The sequence below is a fragment of the Camelus dromedarius genome, chromosome 27 (genome assembly GCF_036321535.1).
Source record: "Camelus dromedarius isolate mCamDro1 chromosome 27, mCamDro1.pat, whole genome shotgun sequence".
NCBI lineage: Eukaryota > Metazoa > Chordata > Mammalia > Artiodactyla > Camelidae > Camelus > Camelus dromedarius.
This window is the reverse complement of record NC_087462.1, coordinates 16,021,012-16,047,376: the sequence shown is the minus strand read 5'-3', so window position 1 is coordinate 16,047,376 and position 26,365 is coordinate 16,021,012. Positions and strand designations below refer to the sequence as shown.

At 39.1% G+C, this 26,365-nt stretch overlaps 1 protein-coding gene across 3 annotated transcripts in view; it reads right to left on the bottom strand.

Moving 5' to 3' along the window:
- The window catches only part of TENM2 (teneurin transmembrane protein 2), a 1,175,656-nt gene that overhangs the window by 1,051,437 nt on the left and 97,854 nt on the right, over positions 1-26,365 (bottom strand). The gene's annotated exons all lie outside the window — the stretch shown is intronic.

Sequence of the window (26,365 nt, the reverse complement as noted above, 5' to 3'; positions counted from 1 at the left end):
GGTGGCCCAGGGACCCCAGGTGACAATGGTGGGTCTACTGGGAGCAGAAGAGAAACAGTATCACCATCTCACATCCCCGCAGGTGCCACTGGCAACTGAACAGCAGGAGCCATTCGCACCCCATCTCTGTCTGTGCCTTCCCCCTTTCCAGTTTCTGCTAGACGACCAGAGGCAAAACACTGTCATTCGCTCAGATGTCTGTCTAATAGCTATAATTAAAGCCCTCTAATCGCCAAAAGCCCAGTGTGTGGGGACTTGCCTGAAAATGAGTACGGTGAAAGGCCATCGTTACGGGGGGAAAGGTGACAGGCATGTTCTGAACTGCCGGATGGACGGCCTTCGGTGTGCAGGTGTGCGGGGGTGGGGGGAGCTACACACAGGTTTTGGCCGTGGCCATTGGCAAAGGTGAAGGCACTGGAGGGTGAGGAAGTGTGGAGAAACCTGTCATGTGGTTCAGCCAATGAATAAGACGGCAGGGCTGACTCTGAGCCGGTCATCCGCCCTCAAGGCAGCCTTCTCCAGGCTGCAGCCTACTGCATCTCTCCTGAAAGCTGCTGAAATAAATAGCCCAAATACAGAAAACCTGTTCACTTCTCTTTTTTCATTTTTTGCAGTTTTTTTTTTTTTGAGAGAGAGCTCCAGAGGTGGTCATTTCTACACTTCAAAAACATATGAGGCTTCTGTTGATACAGTTATTCTACGCGTCTGTTACAGGTACACTCTGACGTAATTATTATTACTTTTATTAATAAAACAGTAACAACTATACTGGTCTAATAACAACTACAATGAACCCTTACAAGCACATGTGATATGTGCCAAGCAGAGTGCAAACGGCTTCACAGAGACGGTCTCACCAAAGTCCCAAAACAACCCTGAAAAGTCACACCACTTCCCCTCCCATTTCACAAACGTGCAACTGAGAGGTCAGGTAACTAGAGTAAATGAGCGGTGGACCTTAGGGTACAGAGCCAGCTGGTCAGGCTCCACACCCCACTCTCTTAACAGCTTTGTATCAATAAAGTCAAAAGATATACAATTTCGGCAAATACAGCTCTTGCACAGACATTTTAGAAAAGGTCTAAGGCAGCAGATTCCTGGGCCCTGGGCCCTGACTGCCCGGGTGCTAATTCCAGAGGTTGGTGTGGACTGAGGCATCCACAAGGTAGCAAGGCCCCAGAGATGCTATGCACAGGAGTGACACAGACGTGGTTCCAAAAACAGCACTAGTGACTCTGCGTAGTTGGCTACAAAAGAGAAAAAGCCATGCTTATTCAGGTCGTGTTGTTTCCCATCACTGTCTCCCTTTGTTTCCTATCTATTGTGGGAGCAACCTCCCTAGGCATGGAAACTGGGCGTCAAGAAGTAACCCTTGTTAGCTATCTCAGCTTCTAAACTGACCATTCCCTCCTTACAGGGCTCCCTTTCTCTACAGCGTGTTTTCAAGTTTACTGTTTTCACCTTGAATAATGTCTCAGCTGGGTTCTAATATGCATTTAAAAGCTGCTAATCTCTTCTTTGCTAAGAAAACAGGCAGAAACAACAGGGAGGAACAGCTCAGAGAGGGATGAGGGCCAGGCTGGAGTACCCAATGGGAGCGGAGCCCCGGGGGATGCTCCGTTTAGGTGTATGGCCCGCACCTGCAAGTGCAGATCTCAAATTTCAATGCTTTCTTATACACGTGGATTTTAAAGAGGGCTAAGACTCACCTACCATTCAAAAATAGCTCTCCTTTATTATCAATACGTAAGCAGAAAGCCCCAGCTAGAAACGAGAAGCAAAGGCATGGGTGATTATATGATAACCATTCTCTTCTGTTAACACGTCACTTGTGTGATTCGCACTTAAATGTCACGGGGCTCCATCAGGTCAAACACACCTACTTCCCCATGTTATTTATTGTGATTCTTGTTAAGGGTTTTAAAAAAAACACACACACACACTGGAGCAGAAATGATAGCCTAAGGTAACTGTATTCATTTCCCAGATGACGACCATATAAAAGTAATCTATTTTAGCAAAATTGATTTGCTTGGAATAGAATTTCATGACTCAAGAGAGTTTTTTTTTTAAATGGGGGAGACAAGGAGACAAAATTTGGCACGCTATTACTTGTATGATAAGTCACGTCATTCAAATATCGTTGTCGCTGCAACCACAACGCAAACAAAAATTAGAAGTAATTTGCACAGAGGAGATGCACCATCAGAAAAGAACTAGCTGCCCCAAGAAGCCAGAACTGAGGAGCAGTTCCTGGGCTACAGCAGTGAGCACTTCTTATGTGCCAGGCTCTTTTCTAAGTTTGTGATGTGAAAAACATGAAAAATAAAAACACATACCATGAAAAAAGAACTTGTAGAAAGGGTCTTGTTATCCACTCCCCGACCCCAAGAAATGACGAAGATAGAACTTGCATTAGAAATAAATCCAACTCTCCTTTGGAATAAATATATAAATTTTCAGTGTCGTTGTCTTGCTGCCAAAAAGCACTATCTAATTCACTGATGTTGGATCTTAAACACACGGAAATGCAAACAACGGATTGTGACTAATGCATCAAAACACACAAAATGGATTATAACCATTGCCATTTCTTGGGTGCACTACTTACGGGCGAATGCCAAAGATGATACAAAGCTTCCATATCTGGCCATCCTGACGCTGATCATTACATTTCAGGAGCAAAGTGAGGCAGTAAGGACCACACACGTTCTCTACCCATGAACAGCATGTTAACACTGACCTTTGAATATTTACCTTGATGCCAGTTAAATATTTGTAATGGCAGCATTGATAAGAAAGAAAGTCTTGGCCAAGGCCCCATTTACCCGTTTCCTCTGCCATTCTTTATAAATTACATCCTGAATTTTTAATACTTCAACCCACACAGAGCACACTCGATCAAATCATCTTGAAAATAAGCAAATCCCACAGATCCATTACCTCCAAAGACCACAGGACTAGCACAAGCAAACACCCACCATTGACAAGCCAGTGCCTTGAGCATCTGACTGTCTCCAAAAAAAAAAAAAAGGCATTAGTTAGCATTTAGATGGATAACAAGGCAGCAGACAGTGAAGTCTGAACCAGGCAGAAAGGCATCCAGTGTTCTCTGGAGTGTGTAAGCCTTCATGACTGGCTGAGTAGATCGCAGACAAAAATGACTCATAGTGCAAGATAAAGAGAAACACCAAACAGTTTCAGCAGTTTTACCAAACCAAACGCAGTGTGTTTGGGCTCAGCCTACAGGTCATATAAGACTTCTCCTTTAAAAACGACAAGGCTTCACTGAGGTAGAATTTACCAACCTGTCCTCTCTGTATTACCATCGTGATTATTTTCTCTAAATCATTTAGTATATTCATTCTCATCACCACCATATATTTCTGCTTACCCTTCCACTACATAATATAAATAAAAACCCAATGTGGAAGGGCTGAGCAACACTGTCAGTGCTCAGAGAACACAGGCCTGTCTGGAATGGATGGATTACAGGCTTTCAGCTTTATGAAAAGGCAGCATTTGAGCTGAGGCTGGTAAGGCTTATAGAATTTGGACGAGTAGAAGAGAGGAGAGACCAGAATCTCACCAGGAACCAACCTTGAAAATAAAGTACCTGAGAAAGTCTGAAAGAGAATAATCAGATATCAGGAGGTCTGTGGTAAGTAACTAACTGGGGCCAGAAAAAAGAGAACGGTGATTCTTAAAAAGTGTTAGGATTCCAGAGAGGTAAATAAGAATTCAAGTCAGATAACTACACAGAGGTGAAACCTACCCTCCGCCTATGGTTTTTCTCTGAGTTGGTATTTTTAAAGCAAATCAGAAAAGGCCACAAGATCCTTCCACTTTCTAGGATTGGAAATACCCTGTATCTCATTTTGGATGGTGATGTTATGCAGGAATAATGTTCAACTGCCAAAACTCAATATGAACACTTAAAAATCTGTGCCATTTAATTATATGAATTTGATGTATTAATTTTATTGTGTTAACTTGACCTCATTTTTCAAATAAAATTACATTACAGGGGAAAAAAAGATCAGATATTCCCTCCTTTAAATTCCTCTTGGGGGGTCCCTGGTTCATTTAACATCAAAACCCCAAACTCTTGATCATGGCTGATAAAACCTTCCAGGATCTTCCCCTGCCTGCCTCTCCACCATCACTTCCAGTCACTCTTCCCCATTCACTCTCCCAGCCAAATACTCCTCATCTGTGTTCCATTAACCATGAAACACACACCAGTCTGTGCTTGTGGTTCTCTCCACCTCCTGGAATGTTCTTGCCCTTAACTCCTGTGCTCCTCAGCAAGGCTGTCCATGATTTCTTCCTATAAAATGGGCTTCCTAAATTACTACCTCTTCATCCTGTTTATTTCCACCATAAAATTTTGTATCACCTCTACTCAACCTGCCTACGTATGTATTTAATCACTTTTCATCTGTCTCTTCCACTAGGAAGTAAGCTCTGTGATTGAAGCAGGACAGCCACTTCCCCAAGATCCAGTTCAGACCCAGCATATAATAGATGCTCAATAAACAGCTGTTTGTAAACTGTTGTATATAATGTACCTTCTTGAAGCCTGTACCACCATTGCACTAGAAGTCCCTCCAGGGCACCATGCTGTCATCATCTCTACATCTCTGCAACCAAGCTCAGTACTTGGCACATATTAGAAGCCCTTGAAAGGTTTGCTGAATTTACACATATGTTTACAGTTAGAGCTAACATATCTTTGCCAATAAATTCCAAGAATATTTCATTTTGCAGGGAAATTTCATCTGCCTCCTAAGAAATGCATGGACTTAATCTAATTTTACATCACAGAAACTGAGGTTTACAAGGATTTTCCCAGTCTGCAGATTAGATTTGGCTTCCTGACTCAAAGGGATAAGAAAGCCAACTTGCAGCAAATTCACCCAGATCTTCTCCAGGTGACCCATACAAGTAGCACAATTCTTAATGAAACCATTTCAAAAATGATCAATTTTGGAGAAATTTAGTGATTCTCTCACTGGGCTGTATACACAAATTTTAAAAATTAATGTTAGATTTTTAGATAGTGATAAGTGATGGAGATTCCTGATTCATTTCTTTGGTCAGAATTATAAAGAGCAATGAAAAAGTATAAGCTGTTGATTCACACAACATCGTGGGTTAATCTCCACACACTGAGTGAAAGAAAACAGATCTCACACTCCCCCTGCAAACAGTATATACTGACTGATTCCACTCATACAAAATTTTGGAAAATTCAAACTTACATACAGTGACGGAAAGCGGAAGAGTGGTTTTGTGAGAATGGAGATGGAGGTAGGGATGGATTACCAAGGGACACAAGGAAAGTTTGGAGGTGATGAAATTGATTACCATGATGGTTTCCTGGGGGTATACCTTTGTCAAAACTCATCAAATTGCATACTTTAAATAGGTATACTTTACTATATGTCAATTATATCTCAATAAAACTGTGATAGATAAAACAGGAAGTTGCCATTTGGGGTGATTTTTAAAAACTTTAAATACGTCATCAAATTAGCAACATTTTAATTTTTGTAATTACTGGGTGTGTGCTAATAGCCTGCTGTAGTGCACTAAGTCCTCCCTGTCACCTGTCCATTTTTATTCTCCCTCCAAAGCTCAGCTCAGGGGTCACCAGTCCCTACTCTTAAAAAGATGTCAGAGGGCATTTCTCATCATCCACTGGGTCAGTGAGCATTCCCTTGGCGGTGCTTTCCAAGAATCACTGCCCAGAGATACCACAGCACTTTGATGACTTTGCATCAAAGGTCAAGGACTATGAAAATCATCTTTTCATTCCAGGGTGTCACCAAATATAGCAATAAGTTCACTTGAATTTGGTCTACACCATATCCAAACCCTCTCCTGCACACTCTGGAAACTGAAAAGGCCTCATGGTCCTTCCTTCCTACATGTGGCTGATGAAATAATGCACATAGTCGAAGATCTGGGCAATTGGTTATTCCCATCCATGACTGTGAATGTTTAGGAAAGACACAAAGGTGAAGGGACAGGTCAAATCTGATCGAGGTAGCAGCATTCAGTAGCACCAATACTAGTTACAGTATCCCATTCAGCCCAACTCTTCAGTCGGGCATATACTGCAGCTTTTCTTGCCAAACCCTTCTGTTCTTGCCTCCTTTTTTATTTTTAATTGAAGTATAGTCAGTTTACAATGTTGTGTCAATTTCTGGTGTATAGAATTAAGTTTCAGTCACACATACAAATACATATATTCCTTTTCATATTCTTTTCTTTATAGGTTACTACAAGATATTAAATATAGCTTCCCAGCTATACAGTAGAAACTTACTGTATCTATTTTATATATAGCAGTTAGTATCTGCAAATCTCAAACTACCAATTTATCTCTTCCCACCCTCTTTCCCCTCTGATAACCATAAGATTGTTTACTATGTCTGCACATCTGTTTCTGTTTTGTAAATAAGTTCATTTGTGTCTCTTTTTTTTTATTCCACATATGAGAGCTATCATATGGTATATTTTTCTTTCTCTTTCTGGCTTACTTCACTTAGAATGAGGATCTCCAGCTCTGTCCATGTTGCTGCAAATGGCATCATGTTATTCTTTTTTATGGCTGATTAGTATTCCATTGCATAAATATACCACAATTTCTTTAACCAGTCATCTGTCAATGGACATTTAGGTTATTTACATGTCTTGGCTATTGTAATATTGCTGCTATGAACATTGGGGTACATATATCTTTTTGAATTAGAATTCCCTCCAGATATATGCCCAGGAGTGGGATTGCTGGATCATATGCTCAGTCTATTTTTAGTTTTTAAAGGAATCTCCACACTGTTTTCCATAACGGCTGCACCTGTTCTTGTCTCCTTTATCAATCTTGTTTTCCTGGCTTCCTGATGATTCTATAAGCTACCTGACATTCTTCCAACAAGTTCCTTCTCTACTTAGGTTGCTTACAGATTAGAATCCTAGTTTATACAAAGACAATCTAGCACAAAGCACAGGACCAAAAAAACAGGAGTGAGCAAGGAAGTAGCCTAAGACCTTTAGAACCTCCCCATAAGAACCTGTTTCCATGGAATCTTAGATTATTAAAGTGAATCTGGCTTAAATAGCTTTCCCAACACCACAGAATCATGTCCCAGACCCTCCGGGAGCACTTGTTTAGTGCTCATAACAACTTATTTTTTTCCCCATTGAATTCTCTCTCATAGAGAGTCCACTAGAGGAATCCACTTCTCCTACAGTGTCTGTGAGCACAATGAAGTTCTGGCCAGTGGAAACACCAGTGAGGGGATCTGAAAGTTATCTTTCAGAAGCTCTGGAGACCCCCTGAATTATCAACCATATCGTGAGGAGGAAAGAAATCCAAATCTCAGGTTCTAAGACAGAAAACCAGAAAGGGCTTCAATAAATCCTCTCATCTTCATCCCCAAATTCACAGCTGTGCGGGCAAGCAGGCATTTGTCTGTCTTCATTGAGGAAATAAATATCTCCTCTTCTCCTTTGTTTTTCTACTGAACTGTTCATCTTTTTCTCTTTGACCTGTAAGGGCTGGTGCTCATAGAAATGACTATAGTGCAGTTGTTAAAATATGGATTTTTGCCCTCAGACAAACCTTATTTTTGTGGTCTTGGGCAAATCTTTTGTTTGTTTACTTACCTATAAAGTAGGAAACATTTTGACACCCACCTCGGAGAGCCACTGTAGAAATCCACAGGGATAAGACACACAAAATATTTAGCACAGTCGTCGGCACAGTAAGGTTCTCTTTAAACGTTAGCTGCATTTGTTAGTGTTAGAAAATATCATATGTGTCACAGTTTAACAAATTCTCTCTGACACTGTAACCTAAATCTAGAGCAGGCATCAGAGAACTCTCTGGAAAGGTCTAGATAGTCAGTACTTTAGGCTTTCTGGGCCAGACCATCTCTGTTGCAACTACTCAGCCGTGACATTGTAACAAGAAAGCAGCCATAGACCAGAGGTACATCAGTGGGTGTGCCCTGAGCCACTAAAAATCTCATTTCTAAACACTGATGTTTTAATGTATACATTTTCATGTTACAAAGTATTTTTCTTTCTTTGATTTTTTCCAATTATTTAATCTGTTCTTAGAAGCAATGTTTATGTAAACTAAAAATATGTGCAGTATATTGTATATATGTATTTACATGCAATATGATGGATGTGTGCAATCAAACTGTAATAATTCTACCTAATAAAACTGAAAAAGGTTAAAAAAAAAAAAAAAAAAAGACAGTCCTTAGTTCACCGACCACATAAAAACAGGCAATGGGTCAAATTTCATCCACAGGCCACAGTGTCCCAATCTCTTATCTAGAGAAAGAAACAAAGCCCCCATACAGGGCCCTCATTTCAGGCAACATTCCTTTCCAGGCTTGCACCTGCTGTTAAGTGACAGGCTGATAGACAATATGGTAGAACTTGATCCACAAAGCCTGCACTGTAACTCTGAGAGCCTCCAGAGTATGTTACAAGTGCTACATCAAGTGCCAAGATTTTCTTTACACTGAATTTTTTAAACTTTCGATAAAAAAGTCACCAACAGCTATTCGAGTCTCTTTCTACTTGGTTGTTAGGAAAATTCTTTCTACTTTCATTATATTAAAGGCATCTTGAAAGGAAATTAACAGTTTGTCACCTTAGCAGTGTGAAATTATGCAGACAAAAAACTGTAATTTATAAAAGAGAATACCTTGTATTCATTTATATTCATCAGCGTTTACTAGGGATATCTGTATTTAGAGGATTTTTAAAGAAAGTACTTCATGAATTATAGAACTATCTCCAAACAGTTTGCTTAACTATGCCTACATTTTTATTCTGAGATCTCATCGAATTTCCAACCAGCAATGTTTTCATGACTCGCATGATGTACTAAGCTACGTCCACCCAGAGCTCAATGTGAAATAAATGTCACTGCGAGGTTAAAAACAAGTTTTAGCTCCTGTTTCTTATCTGTACTATATGCATATTACAACACGCTACAATAAAATCAAAATTATTATTCAAATTTCTATGAGAATTGATATACATTTAACATTCATTGTATTTGCCTTGATAGTTATCTATGACTATGTGAGTGTTATACACAACCTGATTTTGAAACTAGATTCAGCACATTTTTACACTTCCTATTAGTAATCATCCGACTCCCACCCGCCTTTAAGAGACCAAAATAGGCTCCTGAGGCCAATGATGTGACGAGCTATTCCATATCTGGTTATCGGAAGCATATTTCCTGATTTAAAAAAAAAAATCACAAAAAGCTGTTTTTACATGCTTGGTTTCTCCTTCTGTTATTACCCATTTAACAGTAGTTTCACATACAGCCAGGCATGTGCCAAACATAGGGGCCAATAATAAAAAATACTGACTTAATATAATTTGCTTCCTTGGCTGCTAGGAAAGCAGAAAGCGTTGAAAAACTGTTTGGTGTTTATTAGTGAAGCTATTGTAGAGGGTGATTGGGGTTTCATTATAAGGGGCCTGCAAACATTTTTAGCACAAATGCCAATATACATTTTCGAATCGAGTGCAATTTTGAGCACTTTCGCTCAAATGGTTTTGCAGAATCTACAACTCAAATAAGAAGTATATTGTGTTTTAACACCACCACCAACTCCTCTACTATTTGTCGCATTGATCTCCATTGTGAATGCTTCAAATCTTTCCACTTTCATGAAATGTAATGGGCAAGTATATTCCTTGGAATCCCAAGGTATGATTAGTTACTAAGCAATCAGAAAAAAAATCACAGCAAGGCATACTTCGGAAAGAAATTAGAAAGAGGGAAAGATCACCTCTCTATTTGTGTTACATAGCAAGTCACACAATGCCTCATCGATGGTACTGTATATATTAGCTAACCACCGTGGGCTAGCTAGAAGCTCATACATCAATGAAAAGATCTTTGTCAATTGCTGTATGCCTCATTATCTCACTAAGATTTCTTGGCAACAATTAACAGTTACCCAATTCATAGAAATTGCCTTTATTATTTTTGAAGCAGCTACTTTCTTTGGCTTTAATGACTAAGAGAATAGAGACAGATGTCTCTGTTGCTAGGGAGACTGAATTAAAAAAAAAAAAAACCTTTGAGACGAAGTAAATAAGCAGCTACCATCTTTTTTTTTTTTTTAAAGGAGAATTCTGTTAGTTTTGAATTAACTATTTGTTTTAAAAACAAACCAGCAGTAGCTCCAGTTTTTGAAGGAAATACACTGGAATGGTTTATTACCATTCTTCTCTGACAGTAATAAATCATTAAAAAACAGGAAAGTAAAATAAGCCCACCTGTGCACTCAATATCAATTGAGGCTGATTATCAGAACCTAGTACTTTCTTTGTACTGGTACTTGAATTCAACAGGAATTACCTTTTTTATATGATCTGTCAATCCTCCATCACTAAAGAGAAAGCAGCCCTTCGCCTGAGTCAGAAGCACCTCCTTGCAGACAAGCCTGGCCCACTGAGTTCTTAGAGCTGATGCCCTCTTGTCACCCAGCTCCAAACTTACCGGCAGCCCCATACCCTGGACTCTGGACAAGTAAAGCGATGCAAGCCAGCAATGGCCCGGCGACTGGGCCTAACCCAAGTAACATTTCTTCTTTCAAATTTCTCTCTGCACTCATCCCTCCTCTTCTGTCTCTAATTTCTGATGCTCAATAGTACACCGAATGCATTTGTATTTTCTTGCATCTTTGAGCTGCACGTCCTGTCCAAACCCTCCCACCATCCTACACCTTCTATTAACATGCTTTAAGAGGGATGATGCCACCACGTGAAAAGAAAAACATGATCCTGTTCGAAATGAAATCACACAGAGTAAAAACAACTGCAGTTCACCTAAATTCTTTGAAGGAGCCCCAATCTCCTTTGACATCGGCACAAAGATCACTCAGACATCTTTTTCATCTGTTCTAATTAAACCATTACTGGGCATGAGCAATCAATTTAAGTATAGACTGAAGACTGAACGGGCATTCTGGGGGCCTATTTTGCTGAAATATTAGTACAGTATATTAAAACGCAGGCAAACTGTTTATATTTTGTCTATTCTAAATGTTATATGCTACTGCTATAATTAAAAATTATCCATAGGATGTAAAACAACATGCAAAATAAAAGTTTTTTTTTCTTGTTTAAGAAAATGTTCAGAATTATGTTTGGCTTCTGTGGGCTGGGGATCTGAGCAGTATTCATAAAATTCCTCCTTTGTGAAGGTATATTTAAAGCTTCAAATGCTGGACTTTAAAAGTATGTAAGCAATTATAATTTGAAGACTTTCAGGACTTTCTATTAAAATTCTGGTTTGGTGAGATGTCATTAGTATGAAAGACAGACAATCATCAGGGTCACACCTGATGAAATTGGGTCCAAACCAAGGCGTGCAGCATTCTGGGTGAAGACAGCAGCTTTTCGCTTCATGATTCTGGGCTCGAATGACACTGCAACCATTTACTTGGGGTAGGATTTCAGTCAAGGGCTTGACCTCTCTAAGTCTGTTTTGTTGATGGTAAACTCTGAATATGAATCACCTCATAAGTTTCCTGCAAGGGTTAAAACGTTACAAGTATTTGGTCCAATGCCCAGCACTAAGGAAGCACTCCATAAACGGTCAGCATTGTTGTTGTTGTTTTATTATTATTAGCTGCTTAGTTTTTTGAGAATATTAATTGAAAATCAAGGTTTTATGGGAATTGGAGAAACAGCATTTTCTCTATGGCAATTACAATTGTATTGTTTAGAGATATTTGCATTAGACACCATTTGTGATCTATTTCCAAATACCGTTATCATGTTGCATGATTTCATTATATCATGAGGCTGGGTTAATTTTCATCATAGTCTGTTCATCCCAGCAAAGCCAACTAGCTCATGCTACACTGAGCATGACCTGCTCTACCCTAAAGGGTTACCGCTCCCTTTACAAACATCACCCTCCCAACATCTTGCCAGAGACTACCCTCTCTTTACTGGAAATCTATTTACTTCAGCTATTAAAATTTCCTGATGAACTTCAACTACCTTATATCACCGTCTTAGAGCAGAGATTTTCAGCTTGGAGCACCAAACACAGAAATATTGATTTAACAAATGTTTACCAGGCACCTACTGTATGCAAGGTACTAGTCCAGGTACCAGAAATACAATACTAGACAAATCAGAGTAAATTCCTACTCTCTTGGTTCCCACACTCTAGTGATAGGAGGTAAAAAATAAATAAATAAAACATAATCCAATGAATAAGTTGGTCTCAGTAACTTGGGAAAGAAAAAAGTGAGTTGATTTGAGACTATCCTGCTGACAGTCAGGGAAGGCAATCCCCTAGTTTGTGGCCTCCCTTGACATGTGCTGCACAACTCCACAAGGTCCTGCTTATGTAGACTCCAACAAGATGGGCTGTGAGCTAAGAGCTAAATGGCACAAAAGGAATGGCCAGGCAAAGACCTAGGTAAAGAGCAGGAGAAGGGAAAAGACAGAACAAAGATCCTAGAGAAGAAATGAGCTTTGGATGCTCAAACAGAATGCAGGACAGTTGACGGCAGCACATGAGCATGGAAGCAAATGCCCAGAGATCAGGTGGGAAAGGTAGGTGTTATGGTTCTCAGGCTCAATTACGTGGTATCACACAGCTTTGGCAAAATATGGGTATTTGGCCCCACTTTATTGCCAGAGAAGAGATTCTTGTCTCCTGCAGGAAAGAATTTAAGAGTGAGACTTAGTAAAGTGATAGCAGATTTATTTGGGGATAGATACACACTTCATAGACAGGGTGTGGGCCATCTCAGAAGGTGAGAGGTGGCCCCAGAGCATGGGATCCTTAGTTTTTATGGGCTGGGTAATTTCATAAGCTAATGATAGGAGGATTATTCCAGCTGTTTTGAGAAAGGGGCAGGGATTTCCTGCAATTGGACCTCTGCCCACTTTTTGGCCTTTTATGGTTAGCCTGGGAACTGTCATGGCGCCTGTGGGTAAATCACATTAGCATGTTCATGTATTGCAATAAGCCTAGAATGAGGCTCAAGGTCTACTGGAAGTTGAATCTTCTGCCATCTTTAGCCAAGTTGGTTCTAACAAGTTTGTGTTCTATCTTTAATTGCTGTGTCATTCCTTTAATGGTTGTGCCCTGCCTCCTTCCCTCCTGTCTCAATTACAGACTAATTAAATCACACTCACTAAAGGTGGAGTCCAAGATCTGTGTATGTATGTATATGTGTGTGCGTGTGTGTGTGTGTGTGTGTGTGTGTGTGTGTATGTTTTATGGTTCCCTAGATGATATTAAAATGCAACCAGCGTTAAAAGCCATTGATAAACAGCTTTGTAGACCCTGATAAAGAGTGATGATTGCTATGCTGTGTTTTCATTAATGTTTCTGGTTAATGTTTAGTGTCTCAGCTCCCCATTTAAAGTTTGCATTCCAGGCATTTCTAAACATCATACCTTTGCAAGATTGCACTAGAAAACTATGTATGCAAGAATTGTATTGTTGTGTAAGATGCACAATACAAGGCTATGATTGTCTTCTGTGTGCCTATATCAGTTTCAAGTGCATGAGAGAAAGAGACTCATGCTTCTAGGCATGTTCCCAATTACATTTTAAAAAATAAACAAACAGGTGCATGCAAACACCAGCACTTAGCAGCTGGCTCCTGTGCATTCGCTCCAGGGACATGAAGATACTGGTTAGAAATTCTCCAAAGTATTTAAAAAGAAGACAAAGGAAGGTTATTTTTATTTTTTGGTTAGGAGGTGAACAATACCAGGACCTTCTGGGCCACAAGGAAGAAAGTTAATACTGCCAAGTGCTGATAAACATACATCAAGATATTCATCTCGCCAGAGACCCAGTGATTTCTCTAAGAGGAGAGAAATGTTCCCTTGATCTTTAAAGTTTTCACAGAGCTACAGAGGTAAGATCCTGAGGAAGTTCACACAGAAAGCGGGAGGGAGAGCGTAAGCAAAAAATTGTGGTGTCTGAAAACGACTGTTGGCACATGTAGAATTCCAAAGAGTCATTCCAGGATTGTTTGAGGGAGGTCTAGCTGTGACATCTGTCACCACCATGGCAGCCAGGGTTGGTTTTGATAAATCTCTGCTTTCTATGCTCACTTAAAGAGAAGGCCCTTCCCAAATGGAAGAGAATCATCCTTCAATTTTGGTTGACAGGAATCCCCAGAGAGGCTTCTGGGTAATGCAGGATGGGAAAGAAATTACATCCTGGTAGCTTACTCCTGACATTCTGAAAGTAGGGCACAAAAGTAGCTGTGAGCACTCCAGACTCACATCAGCAATCTTCCTTCCTATTGTTCAGAAATTTGACCTGTAGGTACGGCCAACCTTAAACAAGGCTTTCCACATCATACAATATTCACATATGCTTTGACACTCTGATTCTAGTTATTTTTAAAAGGGTTTTGAATTTGAACCTAGGTTTGACTATTACTTCTGCCACTTACTAACTGTATGACCTACAGAAACCTCTACCAGATGCAATCTCCATGAAGATGGGGGTTTTAATCTGATTTTGTATAAGGATACACCATTTTAAATAATTAAAATCAGATCCTGATTTTTCATACAGACACACCATTAAAAATCTAAAATCATGAATATATATATGTTCATGTATAACTGAAAAATTGTGGAATTTGACACAACATTGTAAAATGATTATAAATCAATAAAAAATGTTTAAAAAAAAAACTAAAATCAGATCCAAGCAAAACCTCAAAAGAACTTTAAAGTCTTTGTCTCTTTTCCCTCATTTTTTGCATCTTTAAAATGGAATATTACAGTATGTCATAGATTTTTTTTAACTATTAAATGAAATAACACATGTAAAACATTTTGTGCATAGCAAAGGAATGGTAAACATTCAATATTATTAGTCACAGAAAAATCAGTGTGAGTATAATGTCTTTTAGCAAAATATTGATAATGATAAGATAACCTTGCAATTAACTGCAAATATTTTAACAAAAGAAGGGTGATCTCTCAGGCTACCTTAACAATCATTATCTTGGGTATATGATCCCAAACATAGGCTGCAAACTTCAAACTAAGTTTCTAACAATGGCTAGAAATTACACCCAGGTCTTCAATTCACCTATTCCAGCATCTTTGCTCTGAAAACTCCTCCACTTTCATTCTGAGCTCAGTCTAGGAAACAATAAAATCACCATGGTGACAACTGCCCCCTCTTTAGAGCACATTCAAATTTATGTTGAGTTCTGCTTGAATGCTACAGAGTCTTGCCTTTGAATTGTCTCTTGGAGTCACTCCAAGGTCAGAGGAATTTCCTTATCACTTAAGGTGGCCTTCAAGGATACAAAACAGCAATCTGGAGTTCATGATCTCCAGTTGATAAATCTGAAAATAAATAATTCTATCATAGTTGAATCAGGCAAATAATTTACTAGGGCCCCTGAGTTAAAGAAGTTGTAGGTGATGCTGTGACTAAGAGCCTCGTACAACGAAAAAGTATGTATAATGCCTTTCTTTTGCCTGGAATATTTGGTCAAGACATTCACTGAATGGGTATTAACTTGTTCAGAAAGCTGCCATTTACAATACATAACGTAAGCTTGGGTTCTGATAGGGACATAACTGAGCAAACAAACATGGGTCTTTTTGTTTTCTATTAAACAATGATGGCTTGAATTACACTGTGAAAAAATTGTTATGTCAATAGGAACTGAAAAACAAAATGCAGGTACAGCTGATTGATGAAGAGAAGGTTTAGAGAGTACAGAAGGTATGTGTGTGGCATGTCCCATGGAGTGTAGCAGGAATCAAATGAGATACTGCATGTATGTTAGTTCCTAGCAGAACCAACCCATGACATTACGTGGTCTCTGTACGTGAGCTATTATTCAGTTCCAGAATTTATTATTATTATTGTTGTTGTTATTGAATTTCACCATTTGGTCTGAAATATAACTACACTTTGGGAAAATTCTCAATCTGCTTTGTATACATAAAGAACTAAAATGGTTCTCTCTAAAGCAATCCCACAACACGGAGCTTGACAGGTAATTAGAGGCAAAATCTTGGATATCATATTGACATCTTCAGACTATTAGTCAGTCTAGGGTTGTGTTTGAGAAAGTAGTCAGAACTTAACTGCTTTGCAATGAATTTGGGAAAGAGTGATGCAACATTCCTTATTACAAAATATCTATAACCTTCCTCTCCCTGTACTCCCGCTAAAAAATCACCATTCTTGTACCTGAGATAGAAAGCACACCAAAAGCGGAATCATCCTATAAATGGCTGATTTCACACATCTTTAATATTCGATGTATACAAAGAGGAAGCTCCAGAGGGACAGAGCAGGCAACTTTTCTGAAAGCATTTCCCTTGACAACCTCGACTTAAAACACACAGACACACATACGCAGGACCACAGTACAGAATTAATCCACGAATCACTCAGCTTCATGTCCTGTTAAAACAGCAATACCGCTGTGAGGGAGCATAATCTCTTTGCTCTCCACTGCACTACTGAAGTGATCTTCCACCCCACGGCTGGCAATGCATTAGAACTGATGTGATCCTTCAAGAAAACTCAGTGGTCAGTCATATTTCTTCTCCTGAAGCCCCCATGGTCATAGAGGCATCCCAGGAGTGACATGTGTGTGCACTTTGGGTCTCCTGAATCAATTTAATATCTCAATTTGTGCTACCAGTGTTTCATCTGACTGTGAAAACACTTCTGTGTTGACACTGGTGACCTCACTGAAGGTCATCTATCTTCTACATTTTCAATTAGTTCACTTATGCGCTCTATGCCAAGCCCATCAAAGTTTTCGGATGTAATCACACAAATAAAAAATGAACTCAGTGAAGGAGCCTGACGAGACAGAATTCACTCCTTCATTCAGAACTGTTCACTGAGCACTTAGAATGTCCCAACCAGTTGGTTAGGACTTGGGGACAGAGCACTTAGGAAGCCAGCCACAGTGGCTGCCCTGGAGGAACTCAGTTTCCTAAGGTGGAAAGCCTGAATCAAACTGGCCATTCCAAAAAGGTTTCCTGAATTTAAATTAAAAAAAAAGCAGTGGTCACTGATGACCCTCACTTGAATGTTGTCATTTAGAGAAGAGGTTTTCCAATAATTGTCCACAGCCCAGTGCTGCCTCACTGACCCCCACTTACACCACTCCTTGGCGAAATGAGGAAATGAGAGCTTCACTGGCCTTATATTCCACGAATTCTCCATGTAAACCCTCCATCCTCGTCACAGTCTTCCCTGTTTTCTCACTGCTTTTTTTTTTTCTTTTTCTATTTTTTTTTTTTTTTGCCAGGTTCCTCCCAGGCAGGATTTCCCCATCATATTTCCATCACTAACTTCCCAACAGTCACCATCTCATACCATCAGCATTATTTCTTAATATTTTTACTTATCTTGAAGAATTTTTGTTCTTTAAACACACTCTTTTAAAAGTCAATTATAAAAGACTTAAGTATACAAAACAGTCCTATTTACTATGAATACGAGGTGGCTGTTAAAATTAATTTAATTTTTAAAATGCTCCTAATTGCAAACTAGATACAGTTAGCTAATGGAAGCTCTGAGTCCGAGCCTATCTTTTTTTTTCCCCCCTAAAATAGAGAAAAGAACGAGTTTAAGGAAGTTGTTAAAACTCATATAGAGGCAAACTGAGATGCACTTCTTGAAGTGATGGATTTATCAGAGAAATCTGAAATGGGAATAACTTCCTCATCGTTCTGCTTCCCTGTTTCACTCTTCTATTAATCACTTAAACATCCTGTACCACCAGGGATACTTACATTGCTTTTTTTGGTAACAATGTTAAATAATAACAAAAATAGTGAGGATGCCTTTGCCACGACTAATAGTAGTAATAATAATAACAATAAAATAACAATTAAAATCATAATGATAAAAATTAAAGTGCTTACTCCAAGTCCAGCCCTGTTTTAAGCACTTTTACACATCATAACTAACTGACTCCTCCTAATAGCCCATGAGGGAAGCACTTTTACACTTAAGAACCTGCAGCTCTAAAAAGTGTGGTAACTTGCTCAAGCTCACAGACCTGTCAAGTTTAAGGGCAGTCACTGACCAAACCTCAGCTCTAAGTCAGACAGACCTTGTTTCCAGCTTCACCATTTACTTTGCAACCCCTGGCAAGCCATTTTAATGCCACATTGCAGGAGAAACAGAAACCTGGAGAGGTAAGAATTAAATTATACTTTTCCCACTATTACTTAGGTCGGAATTCACCTTCTGAGGTTCTACTGACATGACCTTTCTCATTCACATAATTATAAACTGAAAAAATTAGTCCACTACAAGGTAATTGCTTGCCTTTTTAAAGAGAGTAGAGTATGTTAAATAAGCTGGTAAAGAGAAGCTTGTAAGTCTCTTTTTTCTTTTTTTTCTTTTTTTTTTTTTTTTTTTGCTTTCTAAAAAGTTCAATTGCATCGGAAGTGCAAGTTGGTTCTTGTGGAAAAATGAAATAAGTGATATGAAATTCAGAGGAAAGAGTTATCAGTGTGGTTATCATCGCGGCAGCGCACAGAGGGAAAGCACCAGAGACGGAGCGGCACAGAATGAGCCGTGAATGATGGCTGGGGACTTGATAAACACGCTGCAGAATAATCACACGGGCTACTTACTGAGGGCCTGTTACATCCCGGCTACCGTGCTAGACATTCACTGCCAACCCCTTCAAAACGGTCACCGCGACGTTAGCCGGGAGCTGATATCATCTCATTTTACAGATGAAGAAAGTGAGACTCAGATAGTAAACAACCTTCTCAAGGTTAAAGAGCTAACAAGTGGCAGCAGAAAGATTCAAACCCCGCTCCCTTCCTCTCTTCCTCCTCCACCTCCTCTTTCCTGAGTCCTACCAGCTTTTGCAGAATGAGCTTTCAGGCTCTGTCCAAGCATGTCCTTGTCCAGCCTGGGTTCAGAACCAGAGGGGGTTGGTCTGAGTCCGTCTTAAAAACCAGACTGGGTCCGACTTAAGCTGGACTGGGTCCAGGGTGAGGACTTGGGTGAATGAAATTTTGTTTCAAGGCTAAACAAGTAGGTTAACCTTACAGAAAGATGATCTTGAATTACAGTGGAGGACTTTCATTCAACTTAAATAAGGTTATCCATTTATGAGGTGCCCTAGAGAAAAAGGGGTCTCCACCAGGCCCTCACTCCTAAGGGACAATCATTATTCCTCCTCTACAGTTGCCAGTGACCAGGAAGCGACCTGCTGGGACACCACACTTACTCTAGAGCCCAGAGGGGATCCTAGGGGAACTGGCAGAAGTTGGCAAACGGTGAGGATTCCTTCCAAAGCCAGCTCTCCCAGACCTCTGTGATACCTGGTCAAGAGTGGAAAGTAAAATTTCATGGAGTCTTTTCTTTGCAAGCTCAGATTAGCAGGAAAAAAAAGCATTGAGAATGAATCCTGTCTCTCCCTGGTATCTCCCAGATACTGCTTCTTGTTTGTTTCATTTTCTGTTCAGAGAACTTGGCATGGCAACTGGCAGATGGGGGGCCCCCCAAGCATGGCAAGACAGAAGGGTGGACTGCGCTCTGTCTGTGGCTCGGGCCCTACCCAGTGCTGCCAGCTCTCAGGGGAGCTGTCTGAGTCTTTCTTCCTTCTGGCTGTCTTTGAGAGTGGTTCTGGATCTTGGGAGGGTAATATCTTTCTCACTCTTTTGGGGGACTCATCTTGTGTCCATGGGGTTGTTCAATACTGTCAGGAGTATTTACTGTTTGCCCTGGCTGAAACCTGACAAGATATTCAAAAGGACTATTTTTTACGTGGACCTATGGTCAGCAGTTGACCCAATTAAAAGTTGATATTCAGAGCCTTATAGGAACTTTTTTCAGGTCTCCTTCCTAAAGGTTAAATGAAACTACACAAGGGAAAGACAGACATTCAGAAACAATTGTGGAAGATTTTACTAACACATTCCAAAGACACAGAGCTCTGTATCTCGAACACAGGAATCTTGTGATTTCCAACTGAGAGGAAGACCTTCTTCCTGATATAAAGAAGGAACTGGAGGACACTGCCTTTGGACGGCTGGATCAGCTTCTGGACATCATTCAGGTTACAGCCCAATTCTTTGAGAAATGTAAGAACAACTGTATTTGTCTTACAAATTGGGTCTTTACAAGAACAGAAATGTGACTCCAGAAATAATTCAAAGCCTACTTAACCCTTTTATCAACCCCTAAACCTCCCCCATCCCTCTGAAAGGATTACAGGTATTGTAAAAATCTACATTGAGGGGACAAAAATCCCTTTTCTGAGAAACTGAAATCCTTTCTCTGGGCCTTTGGGATGTAAATATTCTACCTGGCCTTCTCTAAGAACCCAGAACCATCTCTTGAAATGCAAACTTCAGGAGGCTATTTGGAAACTGGGTGAATAAAAAAAATCTTTAAAGTCTTCTCCACAAATATTAGTAAAAGCTATAGCCATCTGAGAAGGTAACATTAACTTATTCTATATGCCAGAAATGCAATTCGGATTCAACTGTTTCTTTATAAACTAGTGACTTTCTCGTTATCTTCCTTGTCTCATGGCTAAAATTTAAAAATGAAAACTCTAAGACATCAGTAAGTTTATATATGTCTACGTATATACATATATACGTTTTCCTACCTCCAGATGATATTACCAAAATCAGTTCATAAAGGGCTCTACTTAATTGTCTCAAAGACAAACAGCCATTTATATAAATCAAGTATATTCTCAGAAATACAGAAACTAACCAAACTGTTTTTGAAGTTCACGTGATCTAGGATAATCTTCAATAAATAAAAGCTAGTTTAAGTTTGTTGGTTTCAGTGAAAACAGGTGTGTTTTTAGTGTTACCAATATTAAACATAATACTTCTATTCTACCTAGGTTTACTAAAATTCAAGTAAGCACAGGTTATCTCTCTTACAGAATCCGTCGGCAAGAAAGATAACTAAGGATGATGGCTAGCTGTCTAATGTCTCATGAAATTTTCATTAGTAACCTAAACGTAATTTTTATGAATAAATAAATTAAATAGATGCAAGTAAGATCAATGTTTATAAATGACCTTTTCAACAGTAATTATGCTTTATGGCATGTCTATTTAAAATAGTTTCCAAGATCTTTTTGGTAAATTGAAACCTTAATGTTGCATTCACCTTCCTTGACTTAAGACGGGATAATGGTCCAAGAAACCCATTGTAAGTTGAAAATACGAAGTTGAAAATGCACTTAATACATCTAACCTACCAAACATCATAGCTTAGCTTAGCCTACCTTAAAGGTGTTCAGAACACTTATATCAGCCTATAGTTGGGCAAAATCACTGAACACAAAGCTTGTAAGAAAAGAGTTGGACACCTCATGGACTCTACTGAGAACTGTATTGAAAGTGAAAAACAGAATGGTTGTATTGATGGTTTACACTCTCATGATCGCATGGCTGACTGGGAGCTGGGGCTCATGGCCACTACCCAGCCTCACGAGAGAGTCATGTACCTGAAAAAAGCGCAAAATTCAAAATTCAAAGAATGGTTTCTACTAAACATGTATCTCCTTTGCACCATCATAAAATTGAAAGAAATCTTGAGTCAAACCATCCTTAGTCAGGGACCGTCTGTAGTGAGGTAAATTCAGTGATGAATATTCATTGAGTAACTAGATTATTTCCAAATAAGATAAAATACTGAAACATTAATTACTGAACACAGGTTTATCCACTTTTGGTTTCTCTGTTTTACAGAGGAACTAAAGATATTTGTAACTCTAGAATCAAGCCTCTTGGCACTTTCATAGTCACGTACAGAGCAGGGAAAACTTCGAGTCACCTGCTGCCAGGGCTTCCAGCTGCGATGTTGATAACAATGAACTGTTTCCACACTCAGATCGTAAGTGTCCTTTTCAATGTCTACTTAGTGCCCCGTTTTTTACATTTTTTTGTACATTTTGTTGGTGAGTTTGCTATTTAAAAGTGACCCTGAAGCGTGGCACTGAAGGGCTGACTAGTGAGCTTAAGTGCAATGTGACTTATGGGGGAAATTCGTGCCCTCGGTAAGCTTTGTTCAGGTGCGAGTTACGCTGCTGTCTTCTGTGAGTTCACTGTTAACAGTCAACAATACATATTAAATAAGAAGCCTTTAAACAGAAACACACATCAACAAGGTGATGTATTGATCTGTTGACTGGCTGATAAAAACGTGGCGACCACAGTGCTACACTTACCTAATCTTCTACTCCCACCAGGAGCAATGTTTCAGCATTTGTTAACTCAGTGTTCCAGGCAACTTTATAGAACATGACGACCACAAAGAAGGAGAACCAAGTGTATTTATTTATTTCCCCTATGTTCTTGACATTTAACTCTTTGTATGAATGTGATTCTATATTCTTAAGTCCTTTCTTAAGATGCCTACTTTTGTAACCCATTTTTTTAATGGACCTCGGTGTGATATGCATGAACACAACACACACACACACAAGCAAATATCCATTTAAAGACCTTAACTGTAACCTTTTGATTTATAATTTATGTTATGTGGGATGATATTTAATTTATATTAAATTGATCTTTTAACAATATATTTTTATCTTTTAGTTTTCCAGTCAAATTGGATTCATTTGCTTACTGTCCTCTATTTACTCAACACCTTGTTAAACTGCCTGGTGTCACCCAAATTCTGTCTGTTTGTTTATCCTGGTTTGCACAGTTTTAACGATACAACAAACACCTATAGAATACTTTTCTTCTTTTTGTAACTGTTTTGTAATAGTAAACTAAGTCATTCAAAGATATTCCCTCTCTCTCAATTTTCCCAATGAACTGCTTAAAAACATAAAAAGCATCTTATAATTATTTTTCTTAGTTTGTATTACAAACATCTCACTGATTTATATATTCAGGGATTTGAACACCAAAATCTGCATCCAGTGATGGTTGGAAAAAAAATAAGCACACTCGTCTCGTTTCAGCATAAGTGACAACAGGGGACGTTTACAAAACAATCCATCCTTTAGAAAGTTATGTAATTAATTTTCTAGATCATAGCTTGTCAGATCATATTCATAATAAAACACATGCCTTTCTCTAGATCCCATATTTTTACTGCTCAAAATATACTCACTCAGTGGAACAGTATCTGGAGAAACAGTTTAGACCAAAAAACTTCATTCTTCTCCCTCTTAACTATGCAAACTTGAGCAAGATATGTAACCTCTTGGGACTTCAGTTTTTAGGATTAAAGAGGACTTTGTTTATATGTTAAATAAAATAATTTATGTTAAAGAAAAAACCTTTTAAAATGGGGGATATGGTATACATTTAATAACTATGTGTATCATATATTAGTTCTGGTTATGTAAGTTCTGTTTTATTCTTAAAATGTTCAAGAATATATTTTGTGAAATGTGTAACATTGCAAGACTTTAAGCGAGACAATGTGAAATATTTAAAGAAAACCTGTTGTAAATCTCACAATGTTAAGCAGCAACTCAGGCATGTAATGTAGGCAAAAAAAAAAATCTCAAAATGCACTCATCTTAAAGGTTAGATGTTGAGTATGAAAGGGTGTTTCTCTGTTGGTAAAAAAAGAAAAGGGAAAAAAGAGCTCAGTGTAATACTTTCGAAATGGTGCTAATAATTTCAGTTCTTGCATAGAAGTGGATTTTAAACTAGAGAAAAAAATGTGTTAATCTTTTATTTTTCTTTAGAAAGAGACTTGGTCACTTACATATTCAGCACATACTGATTATTATGAACTCTTTAAATGGGAAAGAAAGTGAAAAAATGTCTCACTTGCATTCTACTGATAGGGAATAAATCCACACATCACCCACTGCAGGATGTGTTGCTGAAAACACAGCCTTCATGTAGGTCTGTTGACTTTCCCAAAATTTCTACCTAAAGTGGGGTTTCATTTTAATATCAGAAACATTGATTCTGTTTAGCCTTTATCAAAGGCAATCTTTCAAAGTATCAGGGTGGTTTTTTTTCTATGATTTAAAATTTTCTTTCTCTTTCATCTTCATTTTTAAAATAGTGAAAAATAGCCCCAAAGCATATGATGACAAGATCATTTCTTGCATTCCATCCTCGTCCGGTTGAAAGCAGATACGACTGCCTTAGAATTATGAGAACCTACAGTTAAATCTAGTGTTTTCTATGAGTCCACCGTGGAGTAAAAACCATTACACGCACTACCAGTTAAGCCAAAGGAGCCACACGGAAAAGCTTAAGGTGGATCCCTGGCTGGAGAAGCTGTACACTTTATGATACTGTCTCTTATGAACAAGAGAGTAGCATTTGAAACTTCAAACATAAACCTAAGTGAAAAGAAAAAAGCTAGAGGTGGCCTAGGAGGAAACTGAAAACCTGGGCAAACCCCAGCGTATGTTTATAAAACGTGGGGAAGCTACCCTCATTTATTGTCTTGGGGCTGCAAATGATGCTCTGAACGAACAGCAGAGGCCAGAGGCCTTGCAAAGTCCTTTTCCAAGTAGGTAGGTATTTCTTGACAACAGGTTGAATAGACTATAGAAATACAATGCTGACGGTTAGCATGAAGCCCTTCTTACAGTTATTATTTTAAGTAGTAGTTTCCTGCAAACCAAGCCCCGCCTCACTGACTGGCTTATTATTCAGCCAACATTCAAAGCACTGCTGGTTGCAATAGTAAATCATCAAAGCACTGCACTCCCTAACAGAATGATGGCAAAACCTAACGAGAGCATTGAGAATACATAATGAATTTTCAGGCCAGCACGTTAGACAGATCCCAAGATTCTGAGATTTGCTTTATTGTCAAGGAAATTCCTAAGGCCATGGAGCCTTGTCTGTCTCTCCCCACACCTACATGCTCTTCCTCATTATCCTGCCTGTTTCCCTGACCTCCATGTCCCAAAGATCCATCTTTTTCAGAAAACCTTATCAAAAGGTTAAGTGATAAGATTAGGATGATGGACAAGAAAAACAGGGGACAACTGCTGGATCTAACAAGGTCAGGGAAATCCTCTGGGAATCCTAAGCACAGATCTCATCCTCCCAAGCAGGCTCCATTCTTGCAGGTCCTGTCCCACCAAACTCACCTCCTCTAACTCTGCAGCGCTGTCATCTGGTACTTGCTCTGGGAAAGGACAGATGGGCTAGGATGGGACAGGCCGGAAACTATAGTTTGACTATATGCCCTTCTGTTTCTTCCAAAGTTTGTCAACTTTTGTCAACAATATGTATAATGGATTTCCTGAGCACTAGGTGACCCTTGCTTAAAAACAGAAGCAAGGATGAACCCAAGCTTCCAAGACAGGAAGTGGAACCAGGAGATGATCTGGGAGGGGATGGCCCCTGATCTGTGTGCAAGCAACTTTAAAGTCAGAGATGTGCTCTAACTAAAAGCAAGATTTCCTTGTACAACCCAGTTTGGATCTGACCTCCAAGACACTAGGAACAACTATGCTCCAGAGAAAGTTAGGGTGTTGGCTGAGCATTACTGAATCTAATGCCTTTCCCAGAATGAAAGCACAGTACAATCCAAAAAGCAACCACTAATACTCTGATGGAGGACTGTTCCCACTCAGACCATACACCCAAGAAAATATATGAGAACATAAGAATGATGTGGAAAAGCAGCAGTAGTAGAAAGGTCCATTTCAAGCAAGCCGCTTGGACTTCAGTTTCTTTGCCAGCAAAATGGAGTTAAAACTGCTGGTAACATTCATTTATCCCCGACTATGTGTTCAACTACCAGGGTAAGTACCTTATTGCATCATCTGCTTTAATTGTCACTACAGCTGCATGAGATTCTGATTCAGGCATTATATTATCCACTCCATAAGTATTTCCTAAACGGACTGTTTCAACCAGGCTGTCTGATGACTGTATTATACACACCTCCTTCATGGAGGCATTTACATCATCATCCCTCCCTCAAACCCATTCTCACTCCACATAAGACCTACCCTTTACTCATTGCCTCATTTTCATTGAAAATCGCTTGCAAGCAATAATAAAAAAAAAAAAAGAGAAAAAGAAAAAAGAATTTAATCCAGATACTTTTTCTATTTATCCATCGGATCCCTTACAAATATCTACTATATATCTTTTCATACTTTATCCTTGGCCATAAAATCTCTCTACATACTCAAATTACTGAAATCATTCTGTAACTGATGTTTTTGCTAAGTCAGATGTCCCCCGTCTCCAAATTAGAATTGCATGATGCATTAACTGTCCCCATAAAACCCTCTAACTGCCCCATCCAAAAGTGAGCCATCTTAGTAGGAACTGACTTGTAAAAATATAAAAAGCAAGATCAAAAAAAGCAAAACAC